Raw genomic sequence first — 21,752 nt, 5'->3', positions numbered from 1 at the left:
AGAAGAAACATCTCAAATCAATAATCTAACTTTATACCTGGAGGAACTAGAATGGCAAAAAAAAAAAAAAAAAAAGATGAACAAACTAAGCCCAAGCCCAGCAGAAGGAAGGTAATAATAACAATTAGGGAAGAAATAAGTAAAATAGAGAATAAACACAGAATCAATGAAACCAAACGTTCATTCTTTGAAATGACCAACAGAATTGACAAAACCTTAGCTAGAATGACTAGGAAACAGAGATAAGATGCAAGTAACTAGAATCAGATGAAAGCAGGGAAATTATTACTGATCACACAGAAATAAAAATCAAATCCAACAATTTTTTTTTTTTTTTTTTTTTTGCAGTACGCGGGCCTCTCACTGCTGTGGCCTCTCCCATTGCGGAGCACAGGCTCCGGACGCGCAGGCTCAGCGGCCATGGCTCACGGGCCCAGCCACTCCGCAGCATGTGGGATCTTCCCAGACTGGGGCACGAACCCATGTCCCTTGCATTGGCAGGTGGACTCTCAACCACTGTGCCACCAGGGAAGCCCTCCAACAATATTTTAAAAGAATAATACAACCAAGTGGAGTCAATCCCAGGAATGCAGAGATGATTTAACATGCTAAAATCAGTCAACGTATCAGTCTACTTAAAAAAAAAAAAAAAAAAAGGAACAAGAAAAACTGTATGATCATCTCAATAGATACAGAAAAAGTATAAGACAAAATTCGACATGCTTCCCTGATAAGAACTCTCAGCAAACTAGTTATAAAGGTAACTTCCTTAGTATGATAAAGTGCATCTACCAAAAACCTACAGGTAACATCATACTAAAAAGGTGAAAGACTCAATGTTTTCCCCCTAAAATCAGGAAAAAAGAGATGTACAGTCTCACCACTTCTACTCAAAATTGTACTGGAGGTTCTATCCTAGCCAGTACCATCAGGCACCTCTCAGCATATACAAAAATTAATTCAAAATGCACTGTAGGCCTAAATGTAAAATCTAAGACTATAAAAGTTCTAGGAGAAAACATAAGGGAAAGTCTTTGTGAGCTCTGGGTTAGTCAAAATTTCCTAGTTCCAAAACCTAAAGCACAATGGATAAAAGAAAAAAAGTTGATAAATTAGATTCCATCAAAATTTAAAACTTCTGCTCTTCAGAAGACACCAATAAGAGGAGGAAAAAACAAGCAACAACAGAAGAGACAAATTCTCAGCCTCATGGAGCCTACATCTTAGTGGAGGAGTAAGACAGTAACCAAACACACTGTGTCAGGTAGTGATAAGTGGTATACGGTACAGGTAAAACAAATAAGGTGAAGAGATAAAGAATGACAATGATAATATTGTAGGAAAACCTTGGAAGGTATCTATAAGGAAATAATATTTGTTCAGAGACCTCAGTAAAGTGAGCGGATGATAGATAAAATAAAACAAATAAATCAACTTACTACTAGGTTGGCATTACAAGTCATATTAATCTGTTTTGCACATTATGGTTTATATGTATATGAGTGATGCAAAAACACTTAAAATATTTTACTCCCTTAGGAAGTTTAAATATTGTCTCTTCAATCTTGTTTGTATACTCAACTTGTCCCTTTTCATGGCTAACAGAGGAATATAAACAAAACAAAATTGTATTTTCGTATTATGTTTCCATTAAAATGTTTTCTATCACTCTTTGGGAGGAAAAGCAGAGGAGATAAGCTACAGTCTGAGGGAAACTATTTGCAAATCACACGTCCGATAAAAGAACATGTATCCAGAACATATACAGAACTCTCAAAACACAAAACAAAGAATCCAATTATTAAAATATGGGCAAAGTGTTTGAATAGACACTTCATCAAAAAAGATACATAGATGGCAAATAAACACATGAAATGAAACTCAACGTCATTTATCAGCAGGGAAATGCAAATTACAACCATAATGAGATTCTACTACATGCCTATTAGAATGTTTAAAAGTAAAAAGTCTGGGCTTCCCTGGTGGCGCAGTGGTTGAGAGTCCGCCTGCCGATGCAGGGGATACGGGTTCGTGCCCCGGTCTGGGAGGATCCCACATGCCGCGGAGCGGCTGGGCCCGTGAGCCATGGCCACTGAGCCTGTGCGTCCGGAGCCTGTGCTCCGCAACGGGAGGGGCCACAACAGGGGGAGGCCCGCGTACCATAAAAAAAAAAAAAAAAGTAAAAAGTCTGACCAAGGACTTCCCTGGCGGTCCAGTGGCTAGGTCTCTGCACTTCCGCTGCAAGGGGCACGGGTTCAATCCTGGTCGAAGAACTAAGATCCCGTGTGCCGTGAGGTGCAGCCAAAAAAAAAAAAAAAAAAAGACTGACCATGCCAAATCTGATGAGGATAAAGAGCAACTAGAACTCCAATACACTGCTGGTGAGAATATAAAAACGGTACAAGCACTTTAGAAAACAATTTGCCATTTCGGTTTTTTTTTTTTTTTGACGTGCTGTTGGTCTTGCAGGATCTCAGTTTCCTGACCAGGGATTCAACCAGACCCACGAAGTTAAAGCCCGGAATCCTAACCATTAGGCCACCAGGGAACTCCCACCATTTCTTTAAAAGTTAAACGTGACATCTACTCTATGTCCCAATCTTTCTACTCCCAAGTAATTGTCCAAGAGAAATGAAAGCATATATCCATATAAAGACTTGCATATGAATATTCAGAGCAGCTTTGTTTGCCATAGTCAGAAACTGAAAACAACCCAAATGTCTATGAACAGGTGAATGGATACATGTTGTGTCATATCCATACAACGGAATATGATTATGCAATAAAAAGGAATGAACTATTGATATACAAGAATAAATCTCAAAATTATGCTGAGTGAAAGAAGACAAAAAAATGAGTGCACACTACATGATTTTGTTTACATAAAATTCTAGAAAATGCCACTAAGCTACCGTGACAGAAAGCAGATCAGTGGTTGCCTAGAGTGGAGGCATGAGGCGGGGAGGGGCCCAAGGAAACTTTTGGGTGTGATATGTTCATTACCTCAATTATGGTGACTGTTTCATGGTTATATACATATGTCAAACTTGTTGTACCTTCTAAATATAGAGTTTGTTGTATGTATTTATACCTCAATAAAACTGTTTTTTAAAAGGCAGGCTTTTCTTTCCCTCTTTCCTTACAAATTAGAGGTAGTAATTATACTAAAAAAAGATTTCCCCCATATATTTTAACTTCTTTTTGTATTACTTTCTTCAAATTATTTGTAGGAAAAATTCAAAGCACTTTCTTGAATCATTCATGGACTAAACAGAATACATTTTATTTTAAAAATTCAAATTACAGAGTCTCAGCAAAGATAACACAAGATTTTATTCAAGTAAAAATGTAAACATAAATGATTAAATAACCATATTATCACTAATATGAAATAAAATTTGCCATGAAGTCTATATAGTTATGTGAAGGTACAGGGGTGAGATTTTCTTAAATCATCATCTTCAAAAAGTTCCTTATTTGAAAGTTTTCCTATGATCTTATCTAACACATGTTAGCATTACTATGACAGACTTTTGGACTCTATGCACAGAGTCAGTCTATCTAATGCTTAACTATTTTTTACAGCGACAGTAAAATTATAGACGTTGATTATCATCTGGCAAAAAAAAAATGTTCCAATAAGTAGGTAAACACTTTATTTGTCACCTGTTTACAGTGTCAAGCTTAAGAGTAGTTTTTTCAGTAAGGCACAACAGTGACTAATGCTGAATAAAAAGCTCAAATTTTAATTCCTTCCAAGCAATAGTGGTACAGTTTATACTGAAACAGTCCTTTGTTTCAATATAAAATATCCAGCCTGCAAAGTAGTTGTATCTGAAGAGTAACAACTGAAATGAACTCTCAGGCATTTAAAATATTTTAGTTTCACACTTTAAAAATACTTCATAGGCAAAACATACATAGTTCCCTTCACCACTAACATCATCCTCCCCCAAAGAAAGGGAAACCAGCTGCCCCAAAAGCTTCAGGCAACTTCTGAAAACAGGAAGCAAAGAGTAACTGAAACTGCAGAGTAAGCCTGGTGAGCAATCTGCAGCCTGGTTAGCAAGGCCATTTTAATGTCTCTTTCAGATCATGTCAGTAGCTCACTTAGAAAGAAGTAACACTTAAACACAGTATGTAGCACAGGTCCATCAGGCAAAGTGTTTTACACACGTGGCAGTTTGAACTAAATATTCATCTTTCAATGGGATTAGTGTGTCACTAATAGATAATAGGATAATGATAACAGTTAAGTAAATATGAACACTCACTGTTTTACTAAACTTCACTGGAATTTATCTTGTGTTTGAAAATATAAAACTAGGAATTTATAAGTTTTATAATCAACCACTGTCATTCTAAGAACAATGAACACTGCCCTGAGACTTGAGTGGAAAGGATAATTTTGAATGGCTTTTTTGAATTTTCTCACCAGCCTGAAATTTAGTTTATTTTCATAAATACAACTTTACTTGCATATCACACATATTAAACTAGTTTACTTTATGGGAAAAGAAAAGTTAAAGCTGTATCGTCTATCTGTATGCCTGATATCATACTAACATTTTACACATAGCCCCTGATAATCCTAATCCTTGACAGATGAGCAAGTGAAACCAAGAAAATACAGAGGTAAATTAGATGGTTATATCATTATGTTGCCATCAAGGGTCCCCTCTGTAACAAGACCACAAACCAATTTACTTACAAATACATTCCCTGGAAAACAAGGGAAGTCAGATCCAAATTTAGATTAATTTGTCTAATAATACTGCTGAAAACCTAAATCACAGTATCTGTAGTTAATAGGATCACCTCTAAACTCAAAGAACAGCACTTTGAAATAAAATTTAGCTTTGAAAGTATTCTTGTAACCTTTGTTCCTTCTAAACATTAAATACATGGAAGAAAATAATCACATGAAATATTTTAAGATGAGGAACATTTTTCCCAAAAAGTAAGACTCCTGAAAGTGTGTTACGTATAAATTGTGTTAAATGTTTCATTAACTCCTATCTTTTAGTTTATGAGGAACAGTTTTTTGTTCATTTTTCATTTCATTCATTATTTTCATTCAGAGTTCTTTATATCATTTGCCCCAAGTTATACTATACATTTGTGTGAAAGACCAACATTCATAGTCTACACACCAAGTGATACAGATGGCTAACAAATTCCAACTGGTAAAATCACACCTACCTATCCACACATACCACGTGCTATCCTCTCACCCCATTTTGGTTCTCTTTTGTGCACATTTACACTTCCAGACATAACGTATCTGACAGTTTGGTACTATTAAGTCCTTTTCTCTAAAATGTAAGTTTCATGAGGGTGAGGCTGGTTTTGTTCGCTGCTGTATCCCCAGTTCCTTGAACTATAGACGTGATATACACAGGCAGAAATAAACTCCTAAACCTCTACACTTGGGAGTGCTTTGCTTTCCAGAGGCTAAGTTCTGTGTAAGCCTGAAAATGCAAGAATATTACACAAGTTTTTTTTAATGCTCTAAATGAATCTTCATGAAATCGTACTCTTGGTTCAGAAAACGAATAAGATTCTTAGCTTGATTGATGTAGTATTTTGCTCACATTTCAACACCAGGCCTTGGAACAAAAGGTTCCCTGTTCTCTAATAGAAAATAACAAAGCTGAGAAGAGATCTTGTCAAATAAGAAATGTAGTACCTGTTGCCCGGACAATTTGTTTTTCCTCTTCAAGCAACAACATGCTCCAATCTCTAGTTTGAAACTGTAACTAGAAAATGTAAATTTATTGCATATGTTCCTAAAGTTCCAAAAATACACAAAAAAGACCCGAATTTCATGTTATCCTGAACACTTCACTGCTGCTACTCCTAGAATTCCATTACCTCTGCCATATCACACAGAATGCAATATTTGTTCTACATCTGCATATGAAGGTTGCTTCCAACTGAATGTTTTGAGTAATACCAGACCTTCAACAATAACATGGTTGTTGACAAAAAGGAACAAGAGTATGTAAAGAAAACATTTTAAATGATTGGGCTTGAGAATATGTAGTACAGATCTCCAGTGGATGCCTGAAGCTGTGGATAGTACAGAATGCTATATAAACTATATTTTTCCCTAAACATACATACATACACATGATAAAGTTTAATTTACAAATTAGGCATATAAGAGGCACATTAACAACAATAACTAATAATAAAACAATTCCAACAAAACGCTGTAACAAAAGTTATATGAATGTGGTCTCTCTCTCTCTCTCTCTCTCTCTCTTGAGATATCTTATGCTACTGTACTCATCCTTCTTGTGATGATGTGAGATGATAAAATGCCTACGTAATGAGATGCAGTAAGGTGAATGGCATAGGCACTGTGATACAGTGTTAAGCTATTATTGATCTTCTGACGATATGTCACAAGGAGGATCATCAGCTTTGGGTGATCCTGGATTACTGAGCCATGAGGATGTCAGTGACTGTGGATCCCAGGCAGGATGGTGCACGATTTCATCACACTACTCAGAACAGCACACAGTCTAAAACTTATGAATTGTTTATTTCTGGAATTTTCCATTTAATATTTTCAGACTATGGTTGACTGCAGGTAACTGAAACTGTGAAAAGTGAAACTGCAGATAAAGGGGGACCACAATATGATTTTTATTTCTTCAAAACATTGCTATAATTAACTAAGCTATAATTAATTATAATTAACCTATAATTTCAAAAGCATAAAGGTAACAGAGCTGAAAAGTTTTTACATTCAGCTAATATATAACACTTTGCACCTTTAGTAATCATTCTTGAATATTCTTTTAAAAGGCAGATAAAAAATTCTGCTTTATTTCAAAAAGAACTCATTCTCTTACCAATGAGCTCCTGGCTCATCACTCAATTTTGTTTTAGCTGTTATCTTTCCTCTTTCAAAATAATAAAGAGATAAAAATCAGAAAGGCAGAAATAATCACCATGGTATTTCTACTTTTTTGTATATATACACTCATATATATGGCATACTTCATTTATTTGGTAAAAATTCAGAGATACGTATAAGTTCAATGCCTTAGTAATGCTAACATAATAATGGCTAACATTTATTGAGTGCTCACTTTTTTCATGTATTATTCTAAGCTCTATACATATTTTATCTAATTAACTTCTCACAACAACCATATGAATTAGGTACTATTATCTTCATTGTACAAAGAAGAAAACAGCATAGAGAAGTTAAATAATTTGACCAGGGTCACAGAATTATACTTGTAGTGAAGAGTGCAGATTCTGGAGCCATTCTGTCCGGGTTCAAAACCTGGCTCCGACACTAATTTAGCTCTATGTTTGAGCAAATTATACAATCACTTCAGTTTCTTCAACTCCAAAATGGTCAGAGTTGGAACAAGGATTTAATGCATTAATAAGCGCAAGGTGCTAAGAACAGTGGCTGACACAGTGCATAATAAATTATTATTTATAATACTAGAGCCCACAGTGTTGAATACTTGCGGCCTCTACACAATGTAGGGGCCTCTGCACAATGTAGTACCTTATGTTTGGAGGAATGTTATAATACGTTTCTACTTTCAGAGTCAAAACTTCAGAGTGTCAATTATGTGGCAAAGGCTATACAATTTCACACATTAAATGTCAATGTAAGTATCCTAAATCTAATCTTAATGTACTATCTGTAGGTTTCTTTCGTTCCCGAAAGCTTAGTTCCACATAGGATTATCTCATCAAACCTACTGCAAAAGTCAATAATCCAAGGTTAAAAATATGGCATTTACTGATTTCAGATTTGTGAAAGATCCTGATGTTTCATCTTGGTCTTATTTACAGCATACCATGCTTAAATTCTTACAAATACATCTTTAAATTTTTACAATTTTCACACAGAATGTTTCAGCTGTTTCAACCTCTACACCTTTAGCATGGTCAGATAACTCAAAATTTTCACAATTTAGTGCATAACAAAAGCCTTTATGAATTTACAGAGTAATTTTATGACAAACACAATGGTAGAAAAAGAATGTGTAACACAAATGCTAATTTAACACCACATTAAAGGTAGACTAAGCAGAAAAAATAAACAGCATTTATAAGCCTAAATATAAAAAAAAGCAAAACCATACAACTTTTAGAAGAAAACAGAGACGAAGAGCCCTATGACATCAAGGTAGGGAAGGTTTTCTTGGATAAAAGACAACACAAACCATTAAGGAAAAGATAGACAAATCTGACTGTGTTAAAATTTAAAGCTTCTTCCTGCCCTAAACATTTAGTCTGAATTTAAACATCTAAGGAAATGATCAGACAAATCCAAATTGAAGGACATTGTACAAAACAACTGACCTGGACTCTTCAAATATATCAATATTATGAAAACAAACCAAAGTCTGGGGACCTGTTGTCGATTAAAAGTAACTAAAGGGGGGCTTCCCTGGTGGTGCAGTGGTTGAGAATCTGCCTGCTAATGCAGGGGACACGGGTTCGAGCCCTGGTCTGGGAAGATCCCACATGCCTTGGAGCAACTAGGCCCGTGAGCCACAACTACTGAGCCTGCGCGTCTGGAGCCTGTGCTCCGCAACAAGAGAGGCCGCGATAGTGAGAGGCCCGCGCACCGCGATGAAGAGTGGCCCCCGCTCGCCGCAACTAGAGAAAGCCCTCCCACAGAAACAAAGACCCAAGACAGCCAAAAAAATAAATAAATAAACAAAATGTGGGATTAAAAAAAAAAAAAAAGTAACTAAAGGGACATGGCAACTAAATGCAACTCATGATCCTGGCCAGGGGTGGGGTTGGAGATTAAGTATAAAGGTCATTATTGGGACAATTAAGAAATTTTTAATATGTACTGTATATTAGATAATAATGTTACATTCATATTAAATGTGATAATTATACTGTAGGTTTGTAGGACACCCTTGTTTTTAGGATATTCAAGTATATCTTTTAAGAGATGAAGTGCCATGATGTCTGCAAATTACTTTTAGGAAAAAAATGTATGTATGAAATAAAAAGTAAATATGGCAAAATGTTAACAGTTGGTGAATCCAGGTGAAAGATGTAAGTGTATTCATTGAACTCTCACTGCACTTTTCTGTAAGACTGAAATTTTTCAAATAAAAAGTTGGGATAAAAATGTAAAACTTATGCACAACAAAAAGTAAAGAGCAACCACTGAGAAGACTTTTGCAACATCATAACTGAGAGAGGATTAGTATAGAGATAAAGACAGCTGCAAACTAATGATGGAAAAGAAAATGAGCCAACAGAAAAAGAATGAAGCAATTTATAGAAAAGAAAACCTTACAATAAATGGATGCAAATGGAATAAATCCTTACAATAAATGGAAAAGCAAATTAAATGAAATTTAATTTGATTTTAAAATTTAAGAGTCTGGCAATATCAATGTTTGTAAGGATATGGTAAAAAAGGAACTCTCAAAAAAAAAAAAAAAGGAACTCTCACAACCTGCTGATGGGTGTTTTGTGTTTAGTATTTTGGAAAATAATTCAGCTTTATTTAGTAAAGGTGAAGATCCTCATACCCTACCACCTAAGAATTCCCTAGGCTTAGAATTCTCTCTCACACATGTAAACAAGATGACACATCCAAGAATGTTTATTACAGCACTGTTACTAATAACAAAAAAGGCAGAAACCCCTAAATATTCATAAACAAACTGGCTTATTCATATAATGCAATATTATAGAGAAATTAAAATGAATGAACTAAAGATCTATCTGCCAACATGGATATGTAGCAAAAACAATGTTAAATAACATCACTAATTATTAGGGAAATGCAAATTAAAACCACAAAGAGATATCACCTCTCACCTGACAGGAAGGCTACTATCAAAAAAACAAGAAATAACAAGTGTTGGTGAGGATGTGGAGAGAAGGGAACCCTCATACACTGTTGGTGGGAACGTAAATTGGTGCAGCCACTATGGAAGACAGTATGGACATTCCTCAAAAAATTAATATGATCCAGCTATCCAACTTCTGGATATTTATCCAAAGAATACGAAAACACTAATCTGAAAAAAGACACATGCACCCCTATGTTCATCCCGGCATTATTTACAATAGCCAAGATTGGAAACAACCTAGTGCCCATCAGTGGATGAAAAGATGTGGGATATATATACATACACACACAATGGAATACTACTTGGCCATAAAAAGATGAAATCTTGCCATTTGCAACTACATTGATGGACGTTAAGGATATCATGCTAAGTGAAACAAGTCAGATGGAGAAAGACAAATACCACATGATTTCACTCATGTGGAATATAAAAAACTAATAAACAAACAAACAATAAATAAACCAAACCAAACAAAAACATAGAACAGAGTAGTAGTGAGCCACAGGGGGAGTGGGAGTGGGAGGGCAAAATGGGTAAAGGGGAACAACTGTATGGTGATGGACGGACACTACATTTTTGGTGGTGAGCAAAGGGTATACAAAAGTAGAAATAAAACACTGTACTTGTGAAACTTATATAATGTTATAAATCAATGTTACATCAATAAACTAAATTAAAAAAAGAAAGAATAGCCCCAACATTGGGACAGACTTGGAAACACAGGCTGGGCAAGAAGTTAAACATTGCCTACCCCCCCAAAAAAAATCTTCATATGAGCTTCTTTCATCAGTGCTTTATCATAAAATCATATCTTCAAAAAAAATAAAAACAATGTTGAATAAAAAACCAAGTTGCAGAATCATGTGCATAATACATTAAACAAAAGTATATGCACTTTCAGGGATATATACATATTAGTAAAAGTATATAAACATAATGGGAATGATAATTACTGAATTCATGACAGGGAAAGAGAGGGTAATAGGATCAGCAAGGATTCATACAGGCCTCAACTGTATCTAATTTTATCCCTTTGAAAAATACAGTAAATTGAAAAGAGAGACTACACAATTAGAAAATGGGTAAAAAAAACACAAAATAAATATGATGGTCTATAATTAAGATGATCATTACATTATTTCCTGTATTTTGAAATATTTCATATTTTTGAATAAATTTAAATTAAAACATTAAAGAAACCACATTAAACTGAACCAAGGAGCATTAAAAAACATATACTCCACTGGACATTGGAAACAGAAATACTAATACAGCAGTCACTCTGTATCCGTGGGGGTTGGTGCCAGGACACGCCCCCCAATCACAGATACCAAAATCCCCAGATGCTCAAGCTCCTTACATAAAATGGAGCACTACAGTCGCCCCTCTGTTTTTTTCCCCTGCCCTGCATCCGGATACGACGGGCCTACTGTACCCAACAAATTTACTGAGATGTATATTCTATATGTATATAAATATATATGTATATATATTGGGCTTCCCTGGTGGCGCAGTGGTTGAGAGTCCGCCTGCCGAAGCAGGGGACATAGGTTCATACCCCGGTCCGGGAAGATCCCACATGCTGCGGAGCAGCTAGGCCCGTGAGCCATGGCCGCTGAGCCTGCGCGTCCGGGGCCTGTGCTCCGCAACGGGAGAGGCCACAACAGTGAGAGGCCCACGTAGCAAAAAAAAAATAAAAAAAAAAAAAATGGAGCACTACAGTCGCCCCTCTGTTTTTTCCCCTGCTCTGCATCCGGATACGACGGGCCTACTGTACCCAACAAATTTACTGAGATGTATATTCTATACGTATATAAATATATACGTATATATATTTATATATATATATATACACACACGTGTATTTTTAGCCATTAAACTTCAGGCACCAGATTTCAGTCTTCTCTTTCCAAGGAGATCCTGACACAGCAGGCTTTTTCATCTCACACTCCTGATAATGCTTCCCAACCAAAAGAAACACACAAAAGATAGGAACAAATAGTTCAACACTCTCCAAGGCAATTTAATCCTTTGGAGTATGTATTCCACCTAAAAGGGGGGCTATCTTGCTGCTCTGCTGGCAATTTTGCTATTTGGTGGGGCGTGGGGTGGGGGTGGGAGTTGCTGCTAAAGTTGTTTTCCACAGAAAGCAACAGAAAAAACAGCCACTGCAAACCTTGGTAACCAATCATAAAACACAAATTTCAAATGGTAGGAAGTCATATAAGATTTACTGTGTGGCTTCCCTGGTGGTGCAGTGGTTAAGAATCCTCCTGCCAATGCAGGGGACACGGGTTTGAGCCCTGGTCCGGGAAGATCCCACATGCCGCAGAGCAACTAAGCCCGTGAGCCGCAACTACTGAGCCTGCGCTCTAGAGCCCGCAAGCCACAACTACTGAGCCCATGCGCTGCAACTACTGAAGCCCACGCACCTAGAGCCAGTGCTCCTCAAAAAGAGAAGCCACCACAATGAGAAGCCCGCGAACTGCAACGAAGAGTAGTCCCCGCTCGCCGCAACTAGAGAAAGCCCAGTCGGAGTGCAGCAACAAAGACCCTATGCAGCCAAAAATAAATAAAATAACTAATTTTTTTAAAATGCTTTAAAAAATTTATTTAAAAAAAAGGATTTACTGTGTCAAATAACAAGGACCTTAGCACTGCATAACAATTTGCTATCGATTTCCTTAAAGCAAATAATTTTCAAGGTCTGAACTTAAAAAACAAAACAAACACCAGCTACTCACAAATAAGAGCTGTCTTACTTCATTAATTCTATTCTATCTGCAAGAAACCCATGTAGCATATCTTGGAAACAGTTTACTAGAATTTCTCTCTCCGGGTTTTTTTTTCCTATTAATTAATTAATTTATTTATTTATTTTTGGCTGTGTTGGGTCTTCGTTGCTGCCCGCTGGCTTTCTCTAGTTCCGGTGAGGTGCGCGGACTTCTCACTGCGGTGGCTTCTCTTGTTGCAGAGCATGGGCTCTAGGTGTGCGGGCTTCAGTAGTTGTGGCTCGCAGGCTCTAGAGTGCGGGCTCAGTAGTTGTGGCTCACGGGTTCTAGAGTGCAGGCTCAGTAGTTGTGGCGCATGGGCTTAGTTGCTCTGCGGCATGTGGGATCTTTCCAGACTAGGGATCAAACCCGTGTCCCCTGCACTGGCAGGTGGGTTCTTAACCACTGCGCCACCAGGGAAGTCCTCCCTCTCCAGTTTTATCTCATAGTATTGCTCTACCAAACCCTTTGCTTTAGTGAGAACAATCTACTCAGTAAACCCTCAATATGTCCACTTTTGCATCCTCTCCCTACTCTCAAGTGTCACCTTCTCTATGATGTTTTCCCTGATCCCACCAACCTACAGTAATCTCTCCACTTTGAATGAAAAACAAACAGTAATAATAGCTAACATTTATAGCGAATTTCATGCGTGCCTGTATTGCTTCAATGGAATTATCCCATTCACCCCACACGACTCTGTGAAATTTGAAATTTGTTCTGTTTTTCCCTTGTTCATGGTGAGAGAAACTGAGTGAAGCTCTCTACGGTTAAGTTCTCCAAGGGTGCACGGATGGTAAGTGGCAAAGCCAGTTCTCAAACCCAGACTCCAAACTCCAGGCCCTTAAACATACGTGATGCTGCCTCCTGTCTCACGTGCCCCTGCATCGATGGCCTTTACCACTCACGTGTCATTTAACATATGCCTTGTGATATTCAACACTTTGTGCCCGAGATGTCTAGGCAGCTCAAAATATTACATTCATTCAACAAAAAGTTACTGAGAGCCTGTATGCCAGGCACTGCTTACTGGGCATAAAAGCATGTTACAGAGCCTCCACAAATGAAAAGCAGATGAATTCTCTAGACACATGGACATCCCAAAAATGTGCGGAACTGCAAAATTTTAAATATGTACACAGCAATTATAACTACATAAAAATTATATGTACAAAAGAACTGGAAAAGATATGATATTTATCATAAACAACATGATAAAGTTGGGTTTTTTTTTTACTATTGAATTTAAGCTTTTTGGTAAAAGAGGTAAGCAATAAAAAGATGTACTTTTTTAGGGCTTCCCTGGTGGCACAGTGGTTGAGAGTCCGTCTGCCGATGCAGGGGACACGGGTTTGTGCCCCGGTCCGGGAAGATCCCACATGCCGCGGAACGGCTGGGCCCGTGAGCCATGGCCGCTGAGCCTGCGCGTCCGGAGCCTGTGCTCCGCAACGGGAGAGGCCACAGCAGTGAGAGGCCCGCGTACCGCGGAAAAAAGATGTACTTAAAAAAAAAAAACATGTTTTGTGTGCTTTCTTTCCCCTATTAAACAGTAGAAATAGCCTAGAGACAGATGAATGAACATTCCTCCTAACATTCTACTGTAATCTGGCTCTCTTTAGGAAGATACACCTGATATCACTAGTAAGGTTTGCAGATACCCTATGTAAATATCTATATAAATCTTCCTACAATTATAAACTTTTGGAAACTTGAGGCTGATTGTAAATTTGCAAACAATGGAATCAAATCTTAGAACGGAATGAACCCTTGCAAACAACTCCTTTGGCCCTCTCGTTTTACAGATTAGCTAATCACTGAATTCTAAATATCTAAAGTCTGGTGACTTCCCTGGTGGCGCAGTGGTTAAGAATCTGCCTGCCAATGCAGGGGACAAGGGTTCGATCCCTGGTTCAGGAAGATCCCACATTCCTTGGAGCAACTAGGCCCGTGTGCCACAACTACTGAGCCCCCATGCTGCAACTACTGAAGCCAGCGTGCCTAGAGCCCGTGCTCTGCAACAAGAGAAGCCACAAGGAAAAGCCCACGCACCGCAACGAAGACCCAACGCCACCAAAAATAAATAAATTAAATAAATAAATTTATTTAAAAATAAATTAATTAAATAAAATCTAAAGTCTAGGTTGATGAGAGTGATGCAGCACCTATACCGAAATGTAGTGGCTTACACTGCAATAGAAATGCATTTCAAAAATAAAAAGTCTGTGTGCGCTAGCGTCAGCCCAGCATGTAGAGTTCTGCTTTTAATTACAAGCTGTGTCTTCTTGAACTTCACCTCTTCAGGCCTGGATGTCTTCATCTGGATAAATTCTAACCAGTGCTGAAAAGTGTCGAGGTAAATATCTAAAAAGACCTCAGTAACATTGTTTCCACAGTAAATAGCACTGTTTCACATTACAGTTACCAGAGTTTGCATCCGCTGCCTTAAGAGGCAAAATGAACAGTATATACGCATTATGAAACAAGTTCAATCAAGAAGAACCTGTCCGCACCCCAAACACGCACACGCGCGCGCACACACAACCCTATAATGGTGACTAGTCACTGCAGAGCACCGCACTTAACAACGCATCCTCAAAATAACGGCCCAAAGCCGGGAAAACACTACGTCTGACATCCAACTCTACCTACTGCCTTTGGTTTTATTTTTTTTATTTTTTCCTACTGCCTTTAAAAGCTAAGGTCTACCGAAGTAAAAGCCCCCCAACGTCATGCTTACAACTAATGGTTTAGGCCTCAGATTTGCATCTCACTCTTGGCTCTAGAGGGCTTCGGCGTACCCCAGGAAAAGGAAAGGAATAGACTGCCACCGGACATTTGGCCCCTGACTTGGCAGCCATTGGGAAACAACTAGCACGTTTTTTTGCGGCGGCCTGCAATTCGGTGTGAGCTTTCCAGGAAGTGCTGCAAACGACCAAACTAGCATGTGGGCTTTCAGTTGGCAATTTCTGGTGGTTCTTGCTACAACGCTGTCAACCTTGCATCCTAACACAGCGGCTAGCTAGTTCCTCGGGGTTGACCGGGAACGCGCAAGGGGTGGGGAGGTCCATTAACAGGGCGGAAAGGCAGGCTTCGGGTGCGTACAGGAGGAGGCCAGGCGTCGGCCGTAAAATATAAGCAGAACTGCGTAAAGAGGCGTCCGTCCGAGGCGGGATGGGGGCTGCCACCAGCGCGAGGCAAAAGCGGGGCACCGGGCCGGAAAGCGGCGAGGCGAAGGGCCGCGCTCCAAGGGTAAGGCGGCTCCCAGCGAGCCCAAGGCCAGGAAACAATGGCGCGAGCGTGACGTGGGGCCGGGGGCGTCGCCGCGGCGCGGAGCAAGGGGCTGCTCCGAGGCGGGGGCTACCTGGGGCTGGAGGCGCGCGGGGTCCGCGGGCTCTCAGGCGGGCGCCCGGACGAGCGGGGCCTGAGAGGCGTAGCGGCCGGGTAGGGCCGGGGTGGGGGCAGGAGGGGGGCCCTGGCCCAGGTCGCGCGCTCTGCCGCGCACCCTCCCTCGCTCCCTCGCCCGCCCGCTCCTTCCCCTCCCGCCCGCGGGTCCCGCCGCACTCACCGGCCCCACCGCAAGGCAGCAAACCCAGAGCGCAACTGCCGCAGCCGCCCGGGCGCGCGCCCTCCCAGCCCCCGCCGCCCCGGCACCGCCCCCGGCTCGCGCCCGGCCAGGGACCAGCGCGCTGTTCCGTCCCCCAGCTCCGCCGCAGAACCCGGCCTCCGCGACGCTCCCTGGCCGCGCTTCGGGAGTAGAACCGCGAGGCGGTCCTGCGTCCCGGTCCCTTGCGTGGGTCTGGGGATCTTCAAACAACAGAACATTGCTCGCTGCTGAGCTGTGGGGTGACGCACGTTGACAACCCTTCCATGTCCTTTAGGTCTCCATCCCTGGGCCTTCTGCAGGGCCCTGGACTACCTCACTTACACTGCGACGCTTTCTCTTAGGGGGGTGGGGGCATCCGTTTTCCCAGCCACAGAATATTCCAGTCGAACGGACCTCAAAAACCCTCTGGTCCAGACTCCCATACCACGCCTGAATCCCAATGATGACTGAAAGTACCGGCTTTGGAGTTTGTCAGAAAGGGTTGGAACCCCAGTTCCACAACTCGCCAACTGTGTCACTTTGGGCATACACCTGACTTCATCATACCTAGTTCCCTTATCTTCAATATAGGGGTGGATAACAACAGTACCTACCTCATGGGGTGGTGACAGGATGAAATAAGATAACAGAGGTAAGATCCTCGGCACAGTCCTGGCACATGGCACTCAAGAAATGTTCATTATTATATCAACTCCCACCCACCCACCACCAACTTGCATCTGAAAGAAGACTCCTCAATGACAGAAAGCCACTATTTCCAGAGCAATGCATTCCTTAGTCTTGGCAGCTCTGACTAGCCAGAAGGTGTTTCTTAAGCGTCCACTCTCTGGCCCAAGTCCTATCCCTTGGAGCCTCAGAGAACAAACAGGTCTAATCTCTCTCCCACCTTCCACTTTTCAGATACTTGAAGACCTCTGCCCAAGGTCTTCTCTCTTCCAGACCAGTATCTCCCATTCCTTCCATTGTTTCTCCTTTGTCCTCGTTTTGAGGGTCTTTGTCCTCATTCTTCTCACGCACCTACTCGGTTTGATTGTGGCTACTTTAGAGTACGTTGCCCAAGACTGAACCAAACGTTTGTGGTACCATCAGAGCAGAGCAGGACTGTAGCTTCCTCCTTGTACTGCCTTGAATTCAAGCAATAAAGTTCTTGGTACCTGCACTACTGACTCATTGAACTTATAGTCAGCTAAAACCTCCAAGACTTTTTAATAAGTGCTCTGCTGGAGCATTTCTACCCTCTCGTGTTTTTGAGCCAACTTCAGGTTGGCTGAGGACAGGGCTTGGGGCTCTCACCTACTAGATTTTTCAGGATATATGGGGAGAAGAAATAGGAGTTGGAAGGTAGTCTGACACTACCTTTAAACCAAGGGCACATGGAAAAAGGCCAGAGTTTGTGCCTAAAGACCGTGGCACTAAGCAAATAGAAAAAATATATATATGCAATGTGATCTCATCTGAGCAAAAAATGTGCATGCACACACACACACACACACACACAAGACTAGAAAGAAATATGTCATTAAGTATGTTCATGGTGGTTTTCTTTCAGCGATAAGACTTGGGGTGGTTTCTTTTGTTCTTTATACTTTTTCATAAATTTCCCAGATTTTCTACATTGTTTATATTACTTTTATAATCAAGAACTTTGTTTCCAAAAGAAAAAAATGAGAAAAAAAAATTTTTTTAATCAGAGAGATGAAATAACTTGAAAAAAATGGGAAACAAAGTTAAGAATAACAGACTAGGAGAAAACATTTGTAATATATAAAACAAAGGATTTGTATGTGGAACATATAAAGGACTCAACAAATCAATAAGAAAAAAATTCACTAGAAAAATGGGCAAATGTAAATAGGCAGTTCACAGAAAAAAAAAAATAAATTGCCAGTAAGAATACAAAAAGATGCCCAACCTCAGTAGTAACCAGGGAAATGGAAATTAAAACAGAAACTGGCAACAATTTTCAAGCTTCATGATATCAAAAGAATGTAAATTGTCACAGCCATTTAGAGGGCAATTGGACAACATCTATTAAATCCGTGTCTCAGCAATGCCACTTCTAGTTATCTACCATAACTCCATGTTATGGAGGTATGTACAAGGATAATTACTATGATACTGCTAATAAAGAAAATTTGGAATCAGCCATAATGCCCAGCAACAGGGGAATGGCTAAATAAAATGTAGAATACTCATAAAATGGAATTCTGTAGAGAATTTTAAATAAATGACCTTGATCTATATATGTTAATATAGATCTATCTCAAAAGCATATTGTTGAATGAAAACAGCAAATTGCAGCATGAGATTGATTGACTGATTTGATATTTTTTAAAAACTCTCCCCAAAAATGAATAACTTTAGTTTAATCATGAAAAATCATCAGACAAGCCCAAATTGAGGGATATTCTACAAAATACCTGACCTGGACTCTTCAAAAGTGTTAAGGTCATGAAAGCCAAGAAAAGACTGAGAATTATTAAAGATTGAAGGAGACTAAGGAGACAAGACAACTAAACATAACATGGAATCCTGGATTGGATCCTGGAAAAGAAAAGGGACATTAGTGGGAAAACTGGTGAAGTTCTAATAAAGTCTATAGCTTAGTTAATAGTATTGTTCCAATGTTAACTTCTTCATTTTGATGACTGAACTGGAGTTATATAAGCTGGTAGCACTAGGACAGGCTGAGTGAAAGGTACACTGAAACTTTCTGTACTATCTTTGTAACTCTTCTGTAAATCTTAAATTATTTCAAAATAAAAAGTTAGGGCTTCCCTGGTGGCGCAGTGGTTGAGAGTCCGCCTGCCGATGCAGGGGACACGGGTTCGTGCCCCGGTCTGGGAAGATCCCACATGCCGCAGAGCGGCTGGGCCCGTGAGCCATGGCCGCTGAGCCAGCGCGTCTGGAGCCTGTGTTCTGTAACGGGAGAGGCCACAACAGTGAGAGGCCCGCATACCGCAAAAAATAAATAAATAAACAAATAAAAAATAAAAATAAAAAGTTAATATAAAACACAGAAATACCATTATTTCTTATCCTCCCTGCTATAGACAATATTTGTGTCCCCTCTAATTTCATATGCTGAAACCTCATCCCCAATGTGATGGTATCTGAAGGTGGGCCTTTGGGAGGTAATTAGGTCGTGAGGGCAGAGCTCTCATAAATGGAATTAGTGTCCTTTTAAAAGAGATCCCAGAGAGCTGCCCACTCCGTTCTGCCCTGTGAAGACATAGCAAGAAGACAGCTGTCTCTGAAACAGGAAGTGGGCCTTCACCAAACACTGAATCTGCTAATACCTTGCTTTTGGGCTTCCCAAACTCTAGAACTGTGAGAAATAAATTTATATTATTTATAGACCACCCAGTCTCTGGTATCCTGTTATAGAAGCCTGAACTAAGACAATTACACATTAAGTTTGTAAAAGATTTTCAAAACAGATTGTAAGGCTACCTGCCAAACTCTTTTATCAGAGGTTATCTTTAAGACAGGGATAAAGGACCAAGATTGTGGATAATGTTCAAAGGGGGTATTAGCTTTAATGTTTTAGAAGATAAATGTACTCATGCATTGCTTTTTAAAAAAATAATAAATTTATTTATTTTCATGGCATTGGGTCTTTTTTGCTGCACGCGGGCTTTCTCTAGTTGCGGCGGGCGGGGGATACTCTTCGTTGAGGTATGCGGGTTTCTCATTGCGGTGACTTCTCTTGTTGCGAAGCACGGGCTCTAGGCGCATGGGCTTCAGTAGTTGTGGCATGCGGGCTCAGTGGTTGTAGCGCACAGGCTTAGTTGCTCCACGGCATGTGGGATCTTCCCGGACCAGGGCTCAAACCCGTGTCCCCTGCACTGGCAGGCAGATTCTTTTTTTTTTTTTTTTTTAAGATGTTGGGGGTAGGAGTTTATTAATTAATTTATTTATTTTTGCTGTGTTGGGTCTTCATTTCTGTGCGAGGGCTTTCTCTAGTTGTGGCAAGCGGGGGCCACTCTTCATCCCAGTGCGCGGGCCTCTCACTATCGCGGCCTCTCGTTGTGGAGCAGAGGCTCCAGACGCGCAGGCTCAGTAGTTGTGGCTCACGGGCCTAGTTGCTCCGCGGCATGTGGGATCCTCCCAGACAAGGGCTCGAACCCGTGTCCCCTGCATTAGCAGGCGGATTCTCAACCACTGCGCCACCAGGGAAGCCCCGGCAGGCAGATTCTTAACCACTGCGCCACCAGGGAAGTCCCATGCATTGCTTTTTATTTTTTTCATTTTTTTTACATCTTTATTGGAGTATAATTGCTTTACAATGGTGTGCTAGTTTCTGCTTTATAACAAAGTAAATCAGTTATACATATACATACATTCCCATCTCTCTTCCCTCTTGCATCTCCCTCCCTCCCACCCTCCCTGTCCCACCCCTCTAGGCGGTCACAAAGCACCAAGCTGATCTCCCTGTGCTAAGCGGATGCTTCCTACTAGCTGTCTATTTTATGTTTGGTAGTGTATATATGTCCATGCCACTCTCTCACTTTGTCACAGCTTACCCTTCCCCCTCCCCATATCCTCAAGTCCATTCTCTAGTAGGTCTGTGTCTGTATTCCTGTCTTACCCCTAGGTTCTTCATGACATTCTTTCTCTTTCTTTTTTTTTTTTTTTTTTTTTGCGGTACGCGGGCCTCTCACTGTTGTGGCCTCTCCCGTTGCAGAGCACAGGCTCCGGAGGCACAGGCTCAGTGGCCATGGCTCACGAGCCCAGCCGCTCCACGGCATGTGGGATCTTCCCAGACCGGGGCACGAACCCGTGTCCCCAGCATTGACAGGCGGACTCTCAACCACTGCGCCATCAGGGAAGCCCCATTTTTTTTCTTAAATTCCATATATATGTGTTAGCATACGGTATTTGTCTTTCTCTTTCTGACTTACTTCACTCTGTATGACAGACTCTAGGTCCATCCACCTCATTACAAATAGCTCAATTTCGTTTCTTTTTATGGCTGAGTAATATTCCATTGTATATATGTGCCGCATCTTTATCCATTCATCCGATGATGGACACTTAGGTTGTTTCCATCTCCTGGCTATTGTAAATAGAGCTGCAATGAACATTTTGGTACATGACTCTTTTTTTTTTTTTTTTTTTTTTTAAGTTTATTTATTCATTTTTTTAATTAGTTTCTGCTTTATAACAAAGTGAATCAGTCATACATATACATCTGTTCCCACATCCCTTCCCTCATGCATCTCCCTCCCTCCCACCCTCCCCATCCCACCCCTCCAGGCGGTCACAAAGCACCGAGCTGATCTCCCTGTGCTCTGCGGCTGCTTCCCACTATCTATCTACCTGACGTTTGGTAGTGTATACACGTCCATGCCTCTCTTTCGCCTTGTCACAGCCCACCCTTCCCCCTCCCCATATCCTCAAGTCCATTCTCAAGTAGGTCTGCGTCTTCATTCCCGTTTTGCCCCTAGGTTCTTCATGACATTTTTTTTTTAAATTCCGTATATATGTGTTAGCATACGGTATTTG

At 40.4% G+C, this 21,752-nt stretch overlaps 1 protein-coding gene across 2 annotated transcripts in view; it reads right to left on the bottom strand.

Annotated features, from left to right (window-relative positions):
- Positions 1–16,287, bottom strand: part of NT5C2 (5'-nucleotidase, cytosolic II) — a 105,087-nt gene extending 88,800 nt beyond the window's left edge. The window contains exon 1 of one of the 2 annotated variants that reach the window (XM_081228511.1): positions 16,206–16,287. The gene's annotated coding sequence lies outside the window, so the exon portion shown is untranslated. Of the gene's footprint in view, positions 1–16,001; positions 16,023–16,205 lie in introns of those variants that run through there. The other variant, XM_081228512.1, reaches the window with a different exon arrangement.
- Between the last annotated feature and the right edge of the window lie 5,465 nt (positions 16,288–21,752).

The sequence above is a fragment of the Mesoplodon bidens genome (assembly GCF_964165515.1).
Source record: "Mesoplodon bidens genome assembly, chromosome: 1".
Lineage (NCBI taxonomy): Eukaryota > Metazoa > Chordata > Mammalia > Artiodactyla > Ziphiidae > Mesoplodon > Mesoplodon bidens.
The sequence above is the reverse complement of the archived record's forward strand: the minus strand, read 5'-3'. Positions and strand labels throughout refer to the sequence as shown.